The 23,267-nt window shown below is 33.1% G+C and overlaps 1 long non-coding RNA gene across 1 annotated transcript; it reads right to left on the minus strand.

Moving 5' to 3' along the window:
* Positions 1 to 1,630: 1,630 nt before the first annotated feature.
* On the minus strand, positions 1,631 to 22,903 carry LOC140683920 (uncharacterized). The gene is made up of 3 exons (XR_012055559.1): positions 22,877 to 22,903; positions 8,353 to 8,385; positions 1,631 to 2,049 (listed from the first exon to the last, which is right to left on the minus strand). It is a non-coding gene; the product is annotated as an uncharacterized lncRNA (long non-coding RNA).
* Positions 22,904 to 23,267: the final 364 nt, after the last annotated feature.

The raw sequence follows: 23,267 nt of genomic DNA on the forward strand, positions 1-23,267 counted from the left end.
ACGTTTTATACTATATTATGAAATATTATGAAGAAATATCCTAATTTACTGCTTCATGCAATGCTGGATTTCTATTCTGGTCTGCTTTTGTCCAGATATCAACTTTGCTAGTAAACAGGCTTGAGAAACAGAAAGTATTAATGAACTGTTTGGCTGAAAATGCCATTTTATTGTCATCTGTCCTTTACTCATCTCGTATGTTACTTTGTTGCTGTATAAGAATGGGCTATCTTTTGGAATTTTAGTCTAGTACCACAATTCTGTACATAAAAGCATGATGGTGAAAGCACTAAAAGTATCTGGATAGTATTATTTTTAATTATTCATATTTTACTGGACAACGGAATTAACAAAGCCTCTGTTTAATCTATCAGAAGACATAAGTATGAACAATGTGCACACTCAGAGAGTTCTGCTCTTTTCTGCTCTTTTCAAATAGCAGAATTTTATTACTTTTTTGGGTCCCTGTTATTTTCCACTTTTCAGTTCAGCATTATCTTTAGTGAGTCCCTCCTGTGGCTTGTTAGCTCACTGAAGTCATAAATTCAGTGATTTCATTCAGATGTCTTTTTAATTATCTCTAGTTTCTTGGCCAGATTTTAAATCTGTTGCTGTTTGGCAACTTACTTGGCACTACATGAAGATGAAAGATTTAAACAAAGATGGTATCTTCATGTCAGAACCAGACTGATATCTAGTATTCCTGAGAGCTGTTAAATAACTGTTGTGTTCATTTGGAAAATGAATTTGCTTAGTGCAGTGAAAGTAGCCTCAACACATCCTGATAAAATCCAATAAATTTAGTACTTATGGAACTTAATTTGCCGTTTAGCTATGCAGTGTTTATAATATAATCATTAGTAAAATAAGATGAACCAGCATGAAATAAAAGTAAAAAAAGAGAGAATCATGCCCTATGTCTTGTTACTATAGAACAAGAACAATTTTACCTATGGTTAAATTGTACTGAAAATAAAATAAATAGATACAAAGTAATTTTTGTTTGATATAGTTTTTGTATCCACATTCATTGTTCACTTATAACATAGTGATTTTAAATGTTTTATTGCAGAAAAAATGGCATATGAAAATTCTGAAAAAGCTTTCCCTGGCTTGTTAACTGTGTTGGAGTCTGAGCCATATTATCTGTTATAGGCTAAAAACTCATCCTTCAGTCAAACATGAACACAAACAGATAAATAGAATCTTACACTTTGTAAGGATATGTGGAGAAGATGATTTTAAAAATTTCCCCATGTTCTTGTAACTAGACTGTTAAGAGTAGTAAAATACAATGTGAAAATATCTGGTGAAGAGAACAGAAATGTCCTGGATATTAAAACTAATTTCCTAATGCATCATTGCTGAAGATAAAAACATCTTTATTTTTAAGTGGCATTTTCCTTGCAGGTACTTATGTACACATGCCTGTATTGGTTCCTGACATTCATAAAATATGACCTTTAATGTACAGATCTGGATACTGAACACTCTAAATTCAGAGTGGAACAAGTGCTGAAAGGATATCTCAGTAGGAGACTATTGTATAACTGACACAATAAAACCCCTTAGTGACAGAAAATATAATAAAAGTTCTATGAAAACAGTAGCTCAGTGACAGCTCCCAAGGGACAGTGCTACATTAATTTTATTACTCTGATTATCCATATGTTAAAATACATTACCAAGCTACAAAAAATAAAACATTAAATTGTATATTCAATGCAATTACATTTAAATGGGTGGTAAAAATTAAGCAATTACCAATTAAGTAATCGAATAATAAAACAACTAAAGGCAAGGTATACTTTGACTACAAAGAAACTACAAATACTTCTATACACAATAAGAAATATAAATCACCAACTGTACAACATTCAAATGCAAAAGTCTCTCCAGGGAAGTGGTCAAATCACCAAGCTTGGCAGAGTTCAAGAAGTGTTTGAACAATGCTCTCAGGCACATTGTGTGACTCTTGGGGATTGTGCTGTGCAGGGCCAAGTTTTGGACTCCTTGCAGGTCCCTTCCCACTTGACATATTCTGTGATTCTGTGAAAAAAAGAGATGCAAACACCCCAACCAAAAAAATGTTCTTGATCTGAAAGACATAGAGTAAGTCTTTATGCTACAGAACTGCATAAAATATCACTGGTGATACTGCTTTTATGAATTCATACAATTTTATCTCTAGTAAAAAAATATTCTGGCTGTCAGTTGATCCTTGATCTCTTGCAACTTTCAGTAATACCAATAGAAACCAGTGGAAATTAAGACACTCTAAGAGTAAATAGTTACCAAATCCACCTTAAAATAAAGAAAAAAATATATGTCTATGCCATAATAACAAAACAGCAATACTCATACTGACTTCAAAAATTTATTTAGTAAATAGAAAGTAAAGCTATTTTGTGACTATAGTCTATAAAAAGTTGCCGTGTCTGTTTGAGATTCTTCCATAAAAACTTACCCGTTTAGGAAAGCTTGTCACTGGTTTATTCTAGTGAAATTTTCTGCTCACTCTGCTGTCAGTCTACTGTTGATACTGATAAACATACTGTTTTCAAGCGCTGAATCATTTATTAATATTAACTCATTTTCCAAGAGAAAACATTTTACAAGTTTCAATGTTTTTATTGTTATTATTGCTGCCAGATATAATGCAATCTTAAAAAGAAATATAAATCCTTTACAAAAGGCAGCTTAAATCAAGTGTTAGAAATTGTGAAATGCTTATTTCGACACTGCCTGGCGTTAAACTTTCAATGTTCACTTCTAAAACTATTCCCTTAGGATATATTGAATTGCAAAATCCATGAACTTGTAAGGTGTTTGCAGTTTATTTCAGTAGCTTTCTTGGTAGCATTATCATTTGTAACTTCATTGCTATCCTTACATCCACTGTTTCCAAATCCCACGTGCATAGTAACTGCACTGACTTCTGCAAGGTTATTATGATCCCAGTAATCATGCTGGAGTGTTTCTTCCTCTTCTTACATCTTCTTGTTTATTTAATTATTTATTGATTTTTTACCAACACCTTAAGCTTTAAGTTGGTTAAATATTCAACCTCAAAAGTAAAATTTCCTTCCCAAAAGCTATAGGTTATATTTACCATTTGACAACTGTGCAAATTCGAACGAAATTTTACTGAAGTCAATAACATGCAATTATTACAGAGATCAGAATCACTTCTACAATTTGAGGCATGATGCTGCACAATCATTTAAATTTGCAATGTAAACCACACAGTTTTACCCCTGAGTTTCCTGTCATGTGTCCTTTCTGTTTCACTGATAGACTCATATATTTTGAATTTTTCCTAGTGTAATTGTAATTTGGTTTTTTATCATTTCAGCAGATGCACGTCTTCAAATAATTCAATAAACAAATGTAATGTTTTAGCAGTAATAGCTCCCTATGTATTTGGAATCCCACCTATGAAACCACATGTGATATTTTCCAAACTCACTATCAGTGTGCCATTCCTTTTCTTCTCCCAGCATACACACACTTTTGACTCAACTACTTTTGGACTCCTTATAACCATCTTTCAATATCAAATGAGACAGGACTAAAACAAACTTTTTAAAATAACTGGTTTAATGAATTATATTTTGCCTTTTAGTCTTGACATTTACGACTTTTGATTTTTTTTTTTTTTTTTTTTTTTTTTTTTTGGTAACTCCAAATAGCGTCATATTCATGGTTTAAGAAAAAAAAAAACATAAAACCTTGGGAAGTTGACAGGTACCGTGGTAAGTGGATAAGAAATGCTTTTTCAGTTTTGTTAAGGAATTGAAAAGTTTTTCATATTTTGGCAATACATTTTGGAAGCCAGACTGTGGCCAGACATAAGAACTGAGAATTTCAGAGAGTCCTGTCTCCATATCTCCTTTTTTTTCCTTCTCATCCTCTTTGCATTAACCATGCAAGTGTACATACTCTTGTTCTAATAGAATCCCAATAGTACCACAACATAAAAGGAGAAGAGGCCAGAAATCTTTCCCATCCCATGCCTATTGAGTTGATTCAGGAGGATGTAGAACTGCTTTTTACTAAAGGAACTTCCCCTTTTCCTGGAATCCCATGCAAATCTCATGGAGAAGTAGAGTCTGTACTCTTAGATTAAGCAACTTTGGCTCACCTCCACACTGCATTCTGTGTATACCATCCAGATGGCAAGAGGATGTAGATGAAAATCAAAACAGCCTAATAAATGCCAGCAAAGTAATGTTTGGTGTCAAAACTAGCATTTCAGAAATAATCTATTATACCAACTCAACATCAATTTTAACAGAAGTATGGTCCCAAAGATTTAACTTTCAGGTAAATTTTGGTTCTATATTATTTGAAATATGGCCTTCTTTTCTCTTTTTTTAAAGTTAACAGTGAAAAGTAAAACATATCTGAAGTGATCCATCTTGCTAGCCTTTCTCACATTAATTCATGTGCATAGTTTCTGTGGGCCTAGTTACATGAATGACATTTGCAGGATCGATTCTCCTATCAGAGTATTCATATTATTTCTTATTGGGGAATAACTGACATTGTCTTGAGATGGTTTGATTTCATGAATTTTCAAACATCAAAAATTAATTTTAAATGGGATAATTTTATAAATTTACCTTTAAATTTTTATCAAGTATTAATTGTTTACCTGAAAAAGTAGAATAGGACATATAGTATTCCTACAGTTCAGTAAGTGAATTATGTTTTTTACCATTTGTGTTATACAGAATTTTATGAAGATTTATATTCATATTGAAAGCTGGTGAAAAAAAAAATTGCCTAAAACAGAAACCAAAACAAATAAAATAGTTTCTGTGGAAAACTGCAGTCTTCTCAGGTACTTAAACTCACAATATTATGCCTTGAGAAACAAGAGGTAAGAGCTACATTGGCATCTCTGTATGGGCCATGCACTCAAGACCTGGAAACAATGATGCTTTGGGTCCCTTTCAACACAGAATAGTCTCTGATTCTGTGATGCAGGTTGCTACTTCACTTGTTTAAGAATGGCTTTGATGACACTTTATTCTGTGCTTAGTTGCACTGTGGTTCATTTCTTTATGCTCCCGGGAACACTTTCACTATAACCAAAGCAGAATGTAAAAACACACATTAAAAGACCCCAAATATTTTTTTCAGTCTCTTCACTCTTCACTCTCTGCTTTACTGTAACTGGAATTATGCAGAAAAGTAATTAATTGGATTACAAAATATTCCAAAACATTTTTATTTTTCCTAAAGTAATGCTAAACTGTGATATTACAGGGCATTTTCTATTGATGCATTGGTGAAATTCAAAAAGCCATTCTTGCTTAAAATGTCAAGTTCTGAAAAGCCAACTGCTCCTAAAACTTCTGGGTTCTAAAGAGAGTCCTCTTCCTAGTTATAGACTTCTGTATTTGGCCTGAGCATTGCACTATTTTCCACCCTGGGTGTACTTATATTTACTTAGAATAACATAGAATAGAATAGACTAGAATATACTAGCCTAGACCAGAATAGAATAGAATAGAATAGAATAGAATAGAATAGAATAGAATAGAATAGAATAGAAATGTCAGGTGGAAAGAACCTACAGTAATCATCTATTTCAACTACCTGATCACTCAGTATTACTGTCCTACTATCCAGGGCTGTAGTCTGCTCTGGTATACACACCCTAAACACTTCTTTTATATAATTCTGGAATCTTTCCTTTCTGTTCATGTGAAGGATGCATGTCATTAAGCCACCAAAGAACTCTAGACAAACCTGAACGTAGGATAGGAAAATAGGAAAAAACCCTCTTTGTTTAGTGCTGCATAACAAAAGAATGTCCTTTTGTCAAAGAATTATCACTTTTCTATATAAAAATATCCTAGTAAGTTATTATAGAGGAGGCTTAGTCCAGATATCCATAATAACAGCAAATAATATCCTTGATTAATGAGAGTGCAACTAATAAGAACAAATAGGGCAAATGGCATAGTGAAATGATGATATAAAATACATGAAAAATATTTCAAGTAGTGTAAAATAGTTAAGTTACTGTGAAGCCAAAATAGACTCTACTATCACAACTGATAGGGTCTTTTTGGCTGGGTTTTGGGAATTTACTCTAAAGACAGTTGGGAGCCTATTTGCTGGTATATTACTTTATATTTACATCAATCTGGTTAGCTTAAATGAAAACATAGACCTTAGTTGACAAAGTAGAATTACTAAGTAACTTCCAGGAAGAATGCAAGACTGGTTTGTAATAATATTTCTAGGTAATTTTAATTTTCTTACATCCTCCCTAGTCATACTAAAATTTTATTATTAAAAGAGGCAATAAAGCATTTAGTCACAGTGCCCACTTCTTCAGACACCTGGCACGAGTCAATCACCTAAGTTCCCTCATACAGAGTCAGTATGTCTGCTGCTGCTGAGCAATTAGATTGTTCTCCCTGATCCATGCTCCTTCACATCAAAAGAATCCCACTAGAATTCAGGGAACGTGCCCATTTAAGCACAAGGCCTCCAGTGTCAGCTGGTGAGTTGCTATCACATTAATGAGTTAAAACTCAGCTACATGCTCAGTAATAGCCAAAGGGCATGCAGTGCCAGCTGAAAGGTGGAGAAGTAACTGATTGCACACAAGAGACATAAAGCTCAACTTTGTCATTGCCTAATTCTAGGACACTGGGATATCTTCCAAGGGCTAAAATGACTTTTTGAATTAATCCACATAATGGCCACTTAGTTGTCTTTGCCTCTCCTTGGGCTGTGCCTACTAAACTGTCCATTTCCTGAAAATGTTAGAGAAGTATTTAACCTGCTCTAATATACCTAGAAAACAGGTCTAATAGCTGTATATTTTTGTAAAGAATAGGAACCTTTTGTGGATTTTGTCAGAAAAATACATGGATTTGAATAAACCACACAACTTTGAAAATATTACTAGGTTACCATTTTGACCCCTGCAGTGTTGTTTTTTTTTTTCCTTAAACTAGAAACTTTATCAGAATGATTAAGGAGCATATAATTTAAATTTTTGCATTATACACAATTTCACACTTTAGAAATTCAGAAAAATACTTTTTTTCTCTTAGATAACTAAGATACCAACTTTTTCAATGAAAAAATCATTCAGAGCATCTGTTAAAAACATGACTAAAATGTATGAAAGAAACAGAAGGAAATGTAGATATCCTTACATGCATGAAATTCAACAAGTCTTAAAATCAAGGTACACAAAGATGACATTTAAAGTAAAACTCAAACATCAGGAATAAATGTATTTTTACAAATATTTAGTAAGTATTTTTTTCCTGAAAAATAGATGTGATGTGAAAACAGAGAATTTGATGTTACAGTGTAGTTTAACGAAGACATAAAATAGAAAAGAAATTACAATAAATCTACATCTTGCTATGGTTAGTAGGTATGAGAAAGCAAAGTACATAACAAAATATGATCCTTAAAACATAGGCAGTAATCTTTCTATAAGAAAAAAACATACTTTGTATTCACATTCCTGTGGTAGAATATACATTTCTCTTTCCAGCATGTATGGATTTGCAGCATGCTGATTGACATCATAAGAGGGAGGAAGAGATACATATCTACATAGAAACACTTAGTTAAAATGTCTTGAAGAAAAAAACACACAATGAAAATTATCAAATCGTGCCTGTATTGAGGGATGAAAGAAGAAAATAGGAAGGTAAATAAGTGTGTTTTCAGGAAGTAAATTTCTTGAATAAAATAATTCTGTAAAGAAAGGAGTATTTGAGTCTTGTGTATTACAGTCTAGAACTATTCACCTGTGTAACATATTGTTGAAACAATACCATATTTCATCAAAGAGATGTTTACATTCACTCTCCCTCTGAATTGCTCAGAGTTTTGTGTTCAAGAAAAGGTGTCTGTGTATCAATGTATTTCTCCTTAGCTCCTTCAACTGCTTTTGGGATTGGTGCACTTTTTTGAACTTAATGAGAACTAGTTTTTGGAAGATGGAGCATGTCAGAATTGTACAGTATAAAAAGGAAGAGTTTTTAAAATTTCTGTAAAATACTAATGATTAAAAGCAAGCATATTTAATGATTCAATACATAACAAATAGAAAAAAAACTAGAAAAGATGTCTCTTATATTTGACAGATATATTAATTGTTGCAATTTTTCTTGCCTGCCATTATTATCATAATTATTCCTTCTGGGTTTGATACTAGGGGAAAAAAAAGGTGTTGCACAACCAAATGCTTTCAGTATGAACTTGGGATGGAATGTTGTGCATGTATAGAATGTGAAAGTTGCACAACCTCTGAAAATCCCCCGCCACACACAGTGCATCATGCAGTGCCATAATAATACTTACCCAAGCAAGCAGAGGGAGAGGAGTTTGCAGCATCTGAATGAACAATGGTATTACTGTCAGTTTTTAATGACAACAGAAACTAATTGCTCTATATAGTTTCACACTACAGACTCATAATATGAACTATGTGCATAGAAGTAGGGTACTGCTTGACACGACTTACCACAAACTGTGTATAACAAGTGAATGCTTCTCAACTGAAAGCTAATAAATTTCTCCAGGCAAATGCACTGTTCATATAGCAGCAATTAGGCTCACCATAGGAATAATAACCAAGTAGAAAGCAAGCAGAAATTTTAATTAAGCAGTTGAATAAAGCTTAGCCTAAATGTGGAGTTCTCAAAACACTGGCCAAATTCTCTTTCTGTTGCATATGATGATAATTTACCACTGTCTTCAGCGAAGGTAGAAGTGGAGCATTATTACTTTTAGGAAATCCATATATAAATGAGTACTGTTTCGTCTACTAACAGTTTAGATATCATTGTAGTTCAAAGAATTGATACGTGATTTGAATTCTATTTGTATTAAACAATAACATTCTGCGTTGTATTACTCACAGTATAAATTAAGTATTCTTATGCGAAATCATCGGTGTATACAGTACATTAATTTGTGACTGATCAATCTGAATACCAAGTTATCCAAAGGATAAAACTTTCTCAGAGGAGAGATATGTTAAATATAGATCTGTAAAATATGTGATGTTTAACTCAGGATCTGCTGCCACAATTTCTGGTTTATGATCAGTGTGGAAATGAGGTCTGTATTACTGTTGTTTGTTGTATTTGCTGTGGTTTGGTGCTGTTGTTGTCATCTAAGGAGTAGGTTATTTATAATGAATTATTTAAATACCAGGTTATAAAAATACTCATGAGGCGTTTTGGGAAAACTAGTATATCTGAGTAACTCTTCTAATTCTTTTGACAGTGGGCAAATAATACTAATATGAAGACTTTCCCATTTTATCACATGATAAATATTATTCACCAATATAAGAAATAACATAATAAAGATATACTAGTTATTTATTTAGTAATAATCTCTGATAAAATTTTATATAAAAGCACCCCAAATGAAAATGAAAAGAACACTTTTCAAAGACCTGTTTGTGTGTTTGCTACTAATATATATTCAAAATGTATCTTAACAGCAAAGCTGCCACTCTGACAGTGGCAACAAGAATTTTCTATAAATGTTTCTGTTATAATCACCTGTCTGCTTAAATTTTTACAAAAGGCTTCTCTTAGAAAGACCATTAATATTTTCTCTTAGTCTGGAAAGAGCTGCCTGTCTACTTGCCTACATTCATATCAAAATAGCAATTAGCACTAAGAAAAGGTACATATGAGGGATAGATTATGCTTGAAGTACCACAAAATGAGGCACTACTGAGACACTGGATATAGAGTTAAGATAAAAGATGTTGTAAAAATGTAAGTTATTTTTTATCATCATTTATTTGAATTATTTTGTCCAATTATTTGTGTATGATAACCCTCTGGTAGAAATTATCTGAAAAAATAGAAGCTATGAACTGAGAATTTATCTTCACGAAATTCATCAAGAGAATAAAATCTGACAAAGTATTAAACATAATGTTTACACAGCTATAGTAGTTAATTGATTCATAATTGATAAAAATCCATCCTATCTTCCCAAACCTAGGAAATATAACCTATTTGATTTTAGAGAGATAATAATGATGACAGATTAACAGATCAAGATAATCTCTTTTAATAACTTTTCAGGCTCCAGTAAAACCTTTATATTCTCCAAATGGCCACCATTAGTAATTATGAATTCCACTCATTACACGGAACTAGGAAAATTTCAATCCCTAAACTGAAAGAAGTGATATATTAATAAAAATTTAATAGGAGTTTGTCCTTCTAAATCCTACCAATGCATATGTAAAGATTGAAAAAACACTAATATTTCCATGATGTTTCCAAAACCGACTGTTATGTTTCTAACTCCCAAAATCAACATAAATAACTTAGAAGTCATAATTTTTTAAAGAGTTCCTAATCTCTCAAGATGTCTGTCCTGTGATGTTTTTAGATTCCTGTGAAGAATTGTGCACGAAAGGAATTCAGGTTTTATGATGTTGTTCATCCTGGAAAAGATTCTGATATGACGTTACAGTAGCCTTCTAGTAACTCAAGGTGTCTGAGAAGAAAGTTGTGAAGGGACCTTTTACAAGGGCATCAGTGATAGGACACAGGGGAATGGATTCACACTGAAAGAAGGAGTTTAGATGAGATATTAGGAAGAAATTCTTTATTGTGATGGTGGTGAGACACTGAAACGTGTTCCTCAGAAGCTGTGGATGTCCCATCCCTGGACTGCTGGAGGTCAGGGTGGATGTAGCTTTGAGCAACCCAGTCTAGTGGAAGGTATCTCTGCCCATGGAAAGATAGGAGCTTGACGATTTTTAAGGTCCCTTCCAACCCAAATAATTCTATTTTTCTGTGATAACAAAGGGCAAAATAATATAGATATTTTCCCTTAGCAATTTTTTATATCGTTTGCTGGCTTTCCTATTGCTCAAAGACACATGATTCTTGGAAAAAATGTACTACTGTGGATCACCAAGAATCATGGCTCTTTTTTGGAAATGGGCTTTTTAGTTATGTTTCATGTTTTGCCTTTATGTAACTGGGAACTGAGTCTTACTGTTTTTATCAGAAGAAGAAAAGGATTGATGACTAGCATGGACATCAATGTGTACCTGTAGTGAGGTACACAGTGCATTTCTGCAATTATAAGGAAGATGATTTACAGTTAACTTCCTAAATTCCATTGTAATATATGAAAATTAATGTTTATTCTCATTCTCATCACAATTATGACTTTTGAATCATGGGGAACTTTTGGGGTTTTTTTTAATATTTAACTGCTTTTTGAGGTAATTATTAGAGTAAAATTAATAGCCTTCACAATCAGAGTGTAAACTACCTGAATGAATGCATAAAAGCTCTATACATAACAAAAAAAACCCCTTTTTTATATCTGCCTCTAAAAAAGTCCCCATATAGTAAGAGACATTCCTTTTCTACCACACACAGTAAAAAGAAAACCAACAGAAAGACCCCAACTACTCCCCCTAATCACTCATATACTACAAATTTAGTTTCATCTTCCCAAACATTTCATATTGATTAGTTCATTCTTTCCTTTGAACCTGTTACTCTTTTGCCAGACATGAATAATTGTAGTGGCATGGCATTGTTTTGATAGACATAGGGGCAAGGGAATGTTTTCTCTGAGAAGCTGCCAGAAGCTTCCCCTGCCTGTCAAAGCCAATGTCAGCTGGCTCCAAGATGGACCCAACGCTGGCCAAGGCTGAGCACATCAGCAGTGGTGGTAGCCCCTCTGGGATAACAGATTCAAGAGGGAGAGAAATCCCTGTACAGTTGGAGCTGGAGTGAGCACATGCAAGAAACAGCTCTGAAGATACCAAAGTTGGTGAATAAGGAGCAGGAGGAGGAGCTCCAGGTCTATGGGGAACCAGAGATCTGCCTGCAGTCTGTGGAAGACCCAACATCAGAGCAGGTAAATGCCCAAAGCTGTTTTTGACCCTGTGGGAAGCTCATGCTGGAGCAGGCTCCTGGCAGAACCTGCAGCCTTGTGTAGATAGGACTCTGCAGTGGATTTGGGTTTTATTTTGCATTATTCCACTCTGATATAATTGGTTATAAATTAAATCAAATACCCCAAGCTGAGTCTGTTTTGCCCATGACAATAATTGTTGAGTTATCTCTCCTTGTCCATATCTTGACCCACAAGCCTTTTGTTATAATTCCTCTCCCCTGCCCAGCTACGTAGGGCAGTGACTGGGCAGACCTCAGGCCTTGGAAGCACCCCTCGAGCTGCCCTCACCCAGGTACAGTGGCATAAGGTCACTGTGGGTTCTGACCCTTCTGGCCTTGTGCCTGTGCTCAGCTCCCAGTTTGTTTCTGAACACAGAAGCATTGTCAGCAGCTAGAGAGAGGTGATTATTCCTTTCAGCTTACTCCTTAGAAGATCATACTTAAAACATGGGGACCAGATCACCAAAGAGACCATAGCAAAAGACTAAGCAGACAAAGGAGTTTCTTTGCCTCCACATCCCTAAATTATTATTCAGTACTCTGACACATTTCAGGAGATTTTGCTTGTAACAAACACCCCTTATGAAAACATAGACTTGCTGAATAAATAATGAGACTACTGTCTTGTTTTTCATAGCATGACATCTAGTGTGGGCTGCATGCATCTCAGCCATTGCTTCTGGAGGCATACTGTGGCATGATATGATATATGCCAGAATAATGTTGAAGAATTGTTGTGAACAGAGAGAATGAAACCTTATCCATCCTTAAGATGTGGCAGATTTACAGGGAGAAGATTGTGAAGCCAACTATCCTTTCAGTTCATTTCCTTGGGAGATGTAATTTTGTTTTATTTACGTGGGGCCTTGGGATTCAAGGAGAATAAAGACAGTGTTGATACATCTGGAGAAAAACAGGGAATGAGCCAAACTAGTAGTGTGGGAAAAGTATTGAGACTGCTTCCAAATGTAACATTTATGCAGGACAAGACATTATAAATTGGAAAACAGGGCAAAGGACCACTAGATTGATTTCTTGAGCCAGGTGGCAGGTGAATGAATGATGGGTCTACATTTTTAGTATAGTGTGATGACTCAGATGGACACGTTAAAATGATACATGATAACACATGATAATAGTGTGGTGGATGTAGTGGGACTGTTTTTCTAAAACATTCTGTGACTTGCTGGCTTCACTTTCTCTGCACCTGTTTCTTATCTTCTGTGTTAACTTCAAGAGTAAGGATTTTTTTATTTTACCTCAATATGTTTGCCTACTTCCTATCCTCATTCCTACCTGTCCAAATTACCCCAAATTTATCTAGCAATATACCAATTTTTGTTACAGAAACATGTCTGTCAAATTTAACAGGGATGTTCTTTTCTCTTACATACGACTAAAAAAAAAAGAGTTCAAGAGCTGACATATGACAAGGTTTGTTGCAAGCATTAAGCAGCATCTTGACAATAACTATAATTAAAGTTGCCACAGCTTTGACCTGATTAAACACTGAACAATACAGCTGCCACTCTTTGACTACCTTAGGCCGGTAGAGCATCTGATGATATGTAATATTTTTTGGCAGCCAAGTTAATTATAATATAGTTGACTGCATTTCTTTGGAGGGAAAATATTAAAAAAATTAGTGTGAGAGTAACAGTAATGAAAGCTGTCAGAATAATTCTAAATATTGCTAACAAGTATACCTGATATCTCTGAAGTATCAACATTTCTGCATTTTATTATGTATTTTTAACCTTTTTATCAGATTATATAAGAACTTTACTTCCCATGTGCAAACATTTAAGCATACTGAAGTTTGCAGTGTCAAAGCTCATACTGTTTCCTGAAAGATTCATGGGAGATGAAAGCTGAGATAGTCAGGCATTCGGGGGACTCGGATGTTAATTAATGGGAACTGAACATTCAAATCTCCTAGGTGACACAGGGAATCATAACAAGTGTGATTTTTTCAGCCCTCTGTATCAAGATGCTGACAATGGTGTTCCAAACCCATTTCTAACACTGATATATGAATAGCTGCATGGATGAGGTTCATGTTCATAAGCAAGAACTTAACCTACAGCTTCAAATGTACTTAATGGAAAGTGCCCTGAATTATAGTCTTCATCTCTTGTCTCGTAAATTATTATAGGGAAGTAATTTTTATTAACACCCTTGAATTTGTATTTCTGCATGTGATTAAATTTTTAGAATATCTTAGACTGGGAACGAAAATCTTTGCAACAATATTTCTACCATCTTTCTTGAAAACCAAGAAAACCTTTTAGAAATTATTTATAAGTTGTCCCAAAATTCTCACACAGTTCATTCTAATCTTTTCTGGAATCATATTTTTGTGCATAATAAGACCAAAAAGTGCTACATCGTACTCAGAATGGGTGAGCCTTTTGGTATGACTACACTCTACACTTTCTCTGTGCAAGTATAAATGATAGCCCAAAGAGATAGGCAATAAAGGTTCAATATTTTTATAGACAATACTCCTTTGCTTTGAAAAGAGTTGATGCATATATTTTTAAGTGTTTGTTCTTTGTAGCTCTCAGCTTTTAAAGTTGAGGTGATACTGATTAAAGTATTTTTGTCTTTTCCTTCTTGGACATATGAATTTCAGAAAAACAAATATTATTTTTTATTTATTATTTATTTTTAAAATTGCATGCAATGAAGGGACTTAAAGGAAGGTGTCAAAAATCTGCACTTTTGGACTACAGGACAGCATGATGTTATCTACAATGTTTCACAAAGTTTTTTGGCTTTCTTCACAACTTTAGTTTGAAGAGGATATTAATTCTGTACTTTGTTACTTCTCCATCATGACACACCACTCTATTCAACTAGTCATTTTCATATTTGTTCAAATTAAATGTGAAACAAGTATTTGCTGTCATTCTCCTAAGTCCTGATAGAGCAAACATATCACAGGCATATGATATTATTGTTATATGCTACACAGAAAATGTACACTATAACAATATCCTAAAACTATATATCAGCTTTGAGATCTGTGCGTCTTCCTTATCTAATTATATTTCAGTGCCACTATGATACTAAAGTATACACATTCTTCCATTTTCTTTCACCTCACACCCTTGTTTTCACAGAAGCTGAAAACAGGATTTATGGAGCAGAGTCTTCCCCAGAACCTATGTGTTTCATAATAGTGTACATCTTTTGGGAAGAAGTATTTCAATATCCAAATTGTTACTTGTGATTTCTCCCTTTTGTAATTAATGCCATCTAGACAGTTTAAGTTCAAATTTGTCAGAAATGTAGAAGCACATAAGTTCTCCCAGATAGTCAATACACTGCGAGTGTTGTAGCCTCAGTGGTGTGGAGGAACTGGGCATAGAAAGACACACAGGTGATCCCAACAAGTAGAGCAATATGTGTAATATAGGAAACTCAATATCCAGAAGGCTTCTGTCTATTTGATATGGAGTCAAAATCCTTCCTGTCTCATCTTAACATTCTTTGTTAGAGCAACTGAAACAATGGGCTTAGGTATAGACAATAAACCATGAATACATTTTACTTATATCACTCCCAAGTTCTAGCCACGAGACCTGTTTAATTCACATTTTATAAAGGTCTTACATATCCTATTGGTACAACAGACTGAAGAATTACTGCACTATCAGTAATTGCTGGCTAGCAGAACTAGAGCAGATCACCAGTTTCCTATCTAGCAGATCGAAATAAAAATTAATAAATTTCTATAAAATTAGTTATCCTGCAGATTTTATTAACAGTAAAATAAGGAATTTGGATCTTTCAAGACTAAAAATTGGTTGCAAATTCATAAGAAGTGGCTATTTTTAAGAAAGATGTCTCAGCTAAGATCACCTGGGGCTGCAGTCTGATTAAAGCAAGAAGAGATGCCTGACATTACTTAAGTGAAACTTTACTTCTGTTTCTTATTGTGTGTCTGTCTCTAATAAAGATGACATCCTGAAACCTCCTTAGCAGATACAACAATACATATTGGAGTCCAATAGAAGAAATTTTCGGTAGCTGTCAATAGTAAGACATTAACTTCTGATATCTACTGGAGCCATAACAATGACAGAATAATTAATAATCTGAATGTAATATCTAGGGTATGTCACTTTTGGAGTGAACCCTGAAGATTGATATTTTTGTGGATTCCACAGGATTTTGGTTATTTCTAGCAAGAGGAACTATCTGTTAGTATAATCTAGAAGAAAATAAGGAACAACACAATACAGTTTTTACTAATTTTTTTTCAAATATATTAGTGGCAATATTTATGGTGTTGCTTGCAAAATTTATCACAGTGTATTTCTTTCAAATTTATATGAAATTAATTTTACCACTTTGATAGATTGATAAATTTTATTTATCAAAATCACAGAATTTTCCTATATTCAAATTATAAGTATTCTTCTGCTACAAAAAATACTTATACAGGTTTTACAATTTCATTTAAAATATAAAAATAATTTATGTGAAAAAAATATACAAGATAGGAATAGGTGTTTTCTTCCTTGCCTTCTATTTCTTCAAAATTTTGTTAAAGAAAAGGTTTCCTTCCTTCTTAGAAATTGCCTGTCTTAGAAATTATTTACTTTTGTTTGAACATAAAAACTGTGAAGTTCCTCCAAAATCTATCTTTCTATAAGGAGCTTCCAAAACTACTTCCTCAGGCCATGAAGCAAGACTGTGAGTAACATTGAAGTCAGCAACAAAGCCAATTTATTAAAGTGCTTTGTTTTCACAGAGGAAATGGGTATTACAAGATATTTAGATTCAGTGGCATGTGAGTTTGCATTGGTTTGTCTTCTAAAACTGTTAACTTTTTTAGCTGTTCTAGGTAGCATCTCTTGATGTGGTTTGCACACACATCTTGGTTACTATACAGCAAAGTATGACCTTGAAAAGAGGACTACTCATAAAAATAATCTACAGATGGAAAGTGAGAGGGATTTTGTCTTTAACAGTTGCAGAAAGAGGATCAGAGTTGTTGACTCTCTACAGCACTTTTCTAGATTAAATTTTTTGCCTGCAATAGATTTTATAACATAAGACATTGCAGCCACTATTTACTTCATTGCTACTCTAATGGTGTGTTATCAAATTTTTTCTCCTTTTTTGAAATAACAAATATAGATGGCAAAATATATTTTTTTTAGTTTTATTTTCTACAGAAACACTATCAACTCTGGATATTTATTTGCTGTTGAAAATACATGGGTCATTGTTTTAGGGGGATGTGTACTCAAATATCTCTCTTTTCAGAGATAGACCCATGTCCACTAAAGTTATATCTCAAAAGATCCATGTCCACTAAAGTTATATCTCAAATAAGTGGGGAAAAGGATTGCATTATATGTGTCATTGTAACATATATTCAGAAATATTTTTTTTGTGAATAAGACTTATTCCTTATCTTTTGTGCTAAATTTTAAGAAATTAAATAAGTCTAGAAAACAGATTATTTAAATATTAATTGTAATGAAAATAATCAGTCTAATAGTATTACAGAACAGTTTTCTATACTTGTTGAGAAAGTAAATAATAGTAAATAAGGAAGCTATTTAACTGGAACAAGCCCAGAACTATATCTGTAGATTTAAAGCAACAAACAAAAATGCAAAACACCAAAAGTTTCACATGTGGGACATTTTACAACATTAATCAGAGTATTTTGTCTCATGCTGCCTCTTATGTGTATTTATAGGTGCACTTTTGTCTTTACTAAATTTAAACTCATTATGATATCAATTTCAACTATTCATAATATTCATCAGAGTCTTATGATTCGTGGAGTTAAGTAGAAATTAATAATTTCATATAAATCATTCTTTCATAGGGGAAAAGATAAAATACAGTACATTTATAGATACATTCTCATTTATTTTGTAACTTTCAGTCATATCTGGAAGAATGAAAAAACCCAACTTTTAAATTGCTATTGCTCTCGTGTATGATCTTGGGATGAGGACCATCCATGATAATAATTAAGTGTCAAAGTAGACAAAGAAAAATGTTTAAGGAAGGAAAAGATGTTTAAGATAGAAACTGAGGAGGGCTTTATTCACTTGAAGAAGTTACTATTATTGATGCTACTCAGAGGCATAGCAACTGCCTTTGCCATTCTGATTTCATCTGATGACTCTCCTCCTTCCTCCATATGACCTAGTGCTTCCCTAAAACATCCTATTAGGTAAATGAAAGTGGAAGAAATTAGTGTGCTGTATGTGGGAGTAACCCATCACATTGATGTGTTGTCATATGTTAACCTTACAATTCCCTTTTGTAAGATTTGCAGTCTCCTTTACCCACAGATTCTTCATTTGATTTAATATTACACAGCAATTCAATTTTTTTATTATATTTTGTAGTTGCTCTATTTTAATGCAAATTAAGCCTTGAGTGATTCTGGGATAACTGAATTTCTTCACTGTCCTGGCTAGCAATAACACCAGAAGAGGTCAACTTCGTTAGCAAGAGAGTAATTCAGCTTATTGTGACATTAATACATTCAACAAAGCATTGCTCCTGTACAGCCATATTGCCATGGGCTCTGATTGTCACATCCTATAAATTAAAATTGAGTATCCAGTAGCTGGATTCATGAATTAATAGAAAATTAAAAAAAAAAAAAAATAGTGACAGAACATGAATATTTTGTTTTGGACTTCATATTGTTAAAATTTTAATTTTTAAGGCTTTTATTTACTGTTTATTTCCTTCTACTGGCTTTCTGATTAAAAGCCCCTATGTTAATTCTTTTGATTTAATAAAAATAATGAAAATGGTATTAGTACTTATTCTAGTAATTTCTTTTTATGGAAGAATGAACAGTTGAAAATAGTTTGAATAATTAAAATCTACCTGTGGGTTAGAAGAAGAATGTACCATTTTGAAGTAAAGTGATGATTAAAATGAGAATTCAGGAGAACAGCTAGATTAAATATCTTCAGAAAAGAGGTTAAACTAGATTCTGTCTTGATAATTTCTTGTCTACAGCTTCTATTTTCAACAAATAAAAAGAGATAGCTATAAAGAAGATTAAACAAGCCAACTATATACAAAGGATACGGCTCTTATTACAGTCCATTTCCTCAATTTTGAAGTAAAATTAAAATTTCTACAGGGCAGCAGCTGAAAAGCACATGTCTTGTACTGGTGGAATAGACAGGTGGCCAGTATGTAGCAGCTGGGTTGAAGGAGCTGAAGAAATTAGTTCATAAACCAATTCATGCCTTTCACTGCCCTATCTGAGCTTATTATCTTTATTTTGACAAACTTCATCAGATGTACAAAATACACACAAGACATGGAAACATAAAGTATTTGATAGTATTTCTCATTATGGTAGCTTTTCCTGATGTTTATAATAGTGGTAGGTAAAATTTCACTTGCATCTTGAAATTAATCCAAGAAGCATATTTGCTTGTAAAAAACCCAGTATCAGATCTTTTGTTTTCTTCACATTGGGAATGCTCCCAGCATGGTGTGTATGCAGCAATAATCTTCTGAAAGTTTTAGCTATATCTCCAGGGAATTAAGAGGTTATTTATTTATTTATTTAGTAAACAATTTAGCATGAGATATTTGTGTTAGGTTCTTTTACTAAAATATTGTTTTGACTTATAATGTTTGTTGCTTATGATTTGCAAGGAGAAAATAGATTTTTTTTCCATTTTCATTGTATATTTGTTAATCCATTTCAAAAAGTATTATGCTAATTATAACAGTGTGCTTCACATTTAGCATCTGAATTGCTCATTTTCAAGTTGTTTTTTTAAAAATTGTAATCTGTTAATTACTTGTTTAATGGAGTGTGTAATTACCTACTTTAAGTTAGAAAACTGCTTCCATTTCAAAGCAAGAAGCCCTTTCTAGAAATGAAAGTATGTAAATGCATTCCTTGCAGATATAGTATATAACACTCTTGCTTCAATAATTGTTTCATTTGTGTTTGAAAATAAATTGTTTCCTACCCTCTGTCTGTAGTAATTATTGACAGTGTGTTCTAGGGGATTTAGTCCTAACATAAGAAAGAAGCGTTTGTGAATATGTGGAGAATTAATGTTGAAAAATATATTATTTTAACTAAAAATGAGCAATAAATAATATTTGCTAATCCTAAGACATTAGCTGTCATGAAAAGAGAGGAAAAGGCCAATTTGCCATTATTTGAGCATTAATTTTTTTTTAAACCCAAACTGAGATTGAATCTTATTTTCTAAACTAATAGTTAAACATTTGAACAAAAAGTAACTAAGAAGTTAAAAGTTATTTTTAAATAAAACTTAGAATGGTAGTGTAAGCATTCCACTAGATACTTGCTTAATTGCCACCTGGCTTTGGATGAACCAGTCATCTTATAAAGGCACATCTAATTTTTCTTTAATTTTTTTTTAAATCCTTAAAAATACTGAATTCTTTGACTGCTGAGAAAGAAGTCACTCATTTGAAGGGCCAAAATTTGTTATTCCTTCCATTCACTTCATTTCAAGAGTTGTGCATTTACTGTCAACCTTAGAATATCCTGTGAATTATGGTTAGTAATCATTCATCACCTCAGTGCTCTCTAGTCTGGTAACTTGGAGCACTCATCAGAGAATTGATAGATTCAGTATGAAGATATCAAAATTTAAAATTTTCTGGATGTTGCTGAAAAAACCTCCACTATGTGGGAAAATATATGGTGATTTTTTTTCAGTCTTTCCCACTAAAATTAGTTATTTTTCCATTCTATAGCAAAGAATTATTTGAAGTAAAGTAACACAGGCAGAAAAATCTTACAAACTCACTAGATAACATTTCAGAAAGCAGATTAAATGTCTTCTCATATAACTGCATCTAAGATAAATTTTAAAGGACTAATGGAGTCCATGTCTTCCTTCCTCATTGAAATAACATGACTATTTCATGAAATCTTTCTCCCCATTATAGGATGGTCTATTCAAAATACAACAATCCAGTATGATAGAGCAATACAACAGTCCAGCATGATAGAGCAGTTATTCTTGTCAGCTCTCTGGAATTCTTCACAGTAAAATAGTAGATATTTAACCAGTTTTTCAGAATTTCTTATTTTTTCTTTGCTTCCTGAAATAGTTATTTAGTGCGCTGAATTACTTAATAAATCCTTATGAATCTTTACTGCTGGTGGAAGAAAAATTCTGCAGTTGAAAAAGATAAAAGAGACATTCCTTTTCTATTTGTATTCAGTAATTCAGGTGACTCCCTGCTGAAGATTCAATTTTTTTGGTTTTGTATCTCATACATGTGTGCTTAACTTTCCACGTATATGGAGAAAATTTAAATCTATGAATTCTCCTAGCCCTCTGAGAAACAGCTAAATTCTCTTTAAAGAATGAATGCACTCCAGACTCAAATACAATTTTGCACGTAGGGTAACATTAGTGTATGAGTTTAAAGACTCAAGAAATATACCCAGAAGAAAAATATCATCCTTCTATCTGTAAGTTGAACTTGAATGTTATGACTAAAATGATCTATTGTTCACCATTTCTGGATAAAAGCTCCTCACTGGATTTTGCCTTATCTCAGAAAATGGAACATGTAAGTTACTTGGTCTACAAACTATTAAGTAAAATAAAAATTAATAAAAATATATGTAAATCTGCATTTATTTTTCCTGTGATATGGGTTGTAAACTGTCTCATAAAACCCAAAATACCTCAATAAGGGTAATTGACAAAGCTTTTGGGGAAAAACAGTTTAGTTCAGAATGTCTTCTCAAATGTATCATACCTACAACTGAAGAAAATGTGTTATTACATGTGCCAGAACCAGGCTTTGCTAAAAATATGTTTTAAAAGTACAGTGATTTTATTTTTTTGTCTTGATTATATACATCCCTTCTATTATTTGTTCAATTTTGTGTCTATGATCTTACCACAGGCACAGATAAAAATGTTTTAATTTTTTTTTGTTTGTTTGTTTTGCTGAAGGTGTTAAGAACATTTGGATATTTCTTATTTAAACCAAAATCATACCTATGTAAATATTTATGATCTTTTGTCTCTTCATTTTTTTATTTTTCAGGGTTTTTTTTTACAAGCTATTGTTGGGTTTCTGTGTTTCAGGTTTTGCTTTAAACTTATTTTTTCTGAGTTTCTTTCCTGCTAAAATTCTTATGTTTAAGCCTCAATGTCATGTTTCTTTCCCAGTGAAAGAAGTTCAGAGCTTAGCATGAAAAGCTGTTTTCTGAATTAGCACAAAATCATGAAGAATTAGTTTGAAAGCTTGAATAGGGCCAAGTGTATTCCCTCTGGTTTGGTGGTAGAAATATAAAAGGGCTGAGATAGTTTATTTGCAAAATTATCTTCTAAAAACACACTTGAAAGAAACTATCAGATAAATGAATTAGACTTTAACATTGAAGTCCTATATTCCCGCCCTGTTAAATTTATAAATTAGTGAGTTTGGTGGTCTCTGTCTCATTCTCGGGGAACATCTGTCTGTGTCACTAAGCTGTTCACATGGTTTAGCATGATTGGCAGCTCTGTCCAGAAGGGATTCAGAGTATGACAGCTTGAGCACTGCAGATGAGGCTGAAGGTGCATTGAAGGTGTATGGAACTCACGAGTGATTTATCAGTACTTCGATGTGCTGCATAAAATCAAAAACATGGAAACCTCCAGGAAGATACCTTTTTCTGTAGGTGACCATACATATTTTTTTTTGCAAGAACAAATATTTTAGAAAGAATATCTGAGGGAAGGTTGATGTTAGAATGTTAATTAATCCCCCAATCAATTTCTGCATATTTTATCAATCCCTACATTTGTTTGAAGCAATTTATTTACGTGGGTATTTTTGTTGTCAACCATGCACCTCAGCCTCCTGTTCTGAATGCTCTGATGCAGCAGCAATCGTTCTATTTTAATTCTTAAAAATTTTACCTTGATCCAAATTTAAAAGAGCTGCAAAGGAGAAAAAAAGCAAGTAAATACAAACTTCAGTATAAAAGTTATTATCAAGATATTTAATATCTGTTGAAAGAAAATGAACATGCACAGAATTGTCAAGTGAAGACCTGATATTTTCTTTTTTTCATTCTCTTTTCCAGCAGAAGAAAGCAAAGGGATCTTTGGGGATTTCACTCTTTTTTATGGCCTTCACAAAGATGAATGTTACCCTATATAACTAACCAAGTAACTTGGCAAAAACAGTATAACAATACAGCTATATTTAAACAACTCTATTTTCAAGTACAGACACCATAACCACTTTTCTCTTCATACATCCTCCCTGCAAGAGACAGTTTTTTGACCTGTTATATTTTAAAATAAC

The sequence above is a fragment of the Taeniopygia guttata genome, chromosome 4 (genome assembly GCF_048771995.1).
Source record: "Taeniopygia guttata chromosome 4, bTaeGut7.mat, whole genome shotgun sequence".
NCBI lineage: Eukaryota > Metazoa > Chordata > Aves > Passeriformes > Estrildidae > Taeniopygia > Taeniopygia guttata.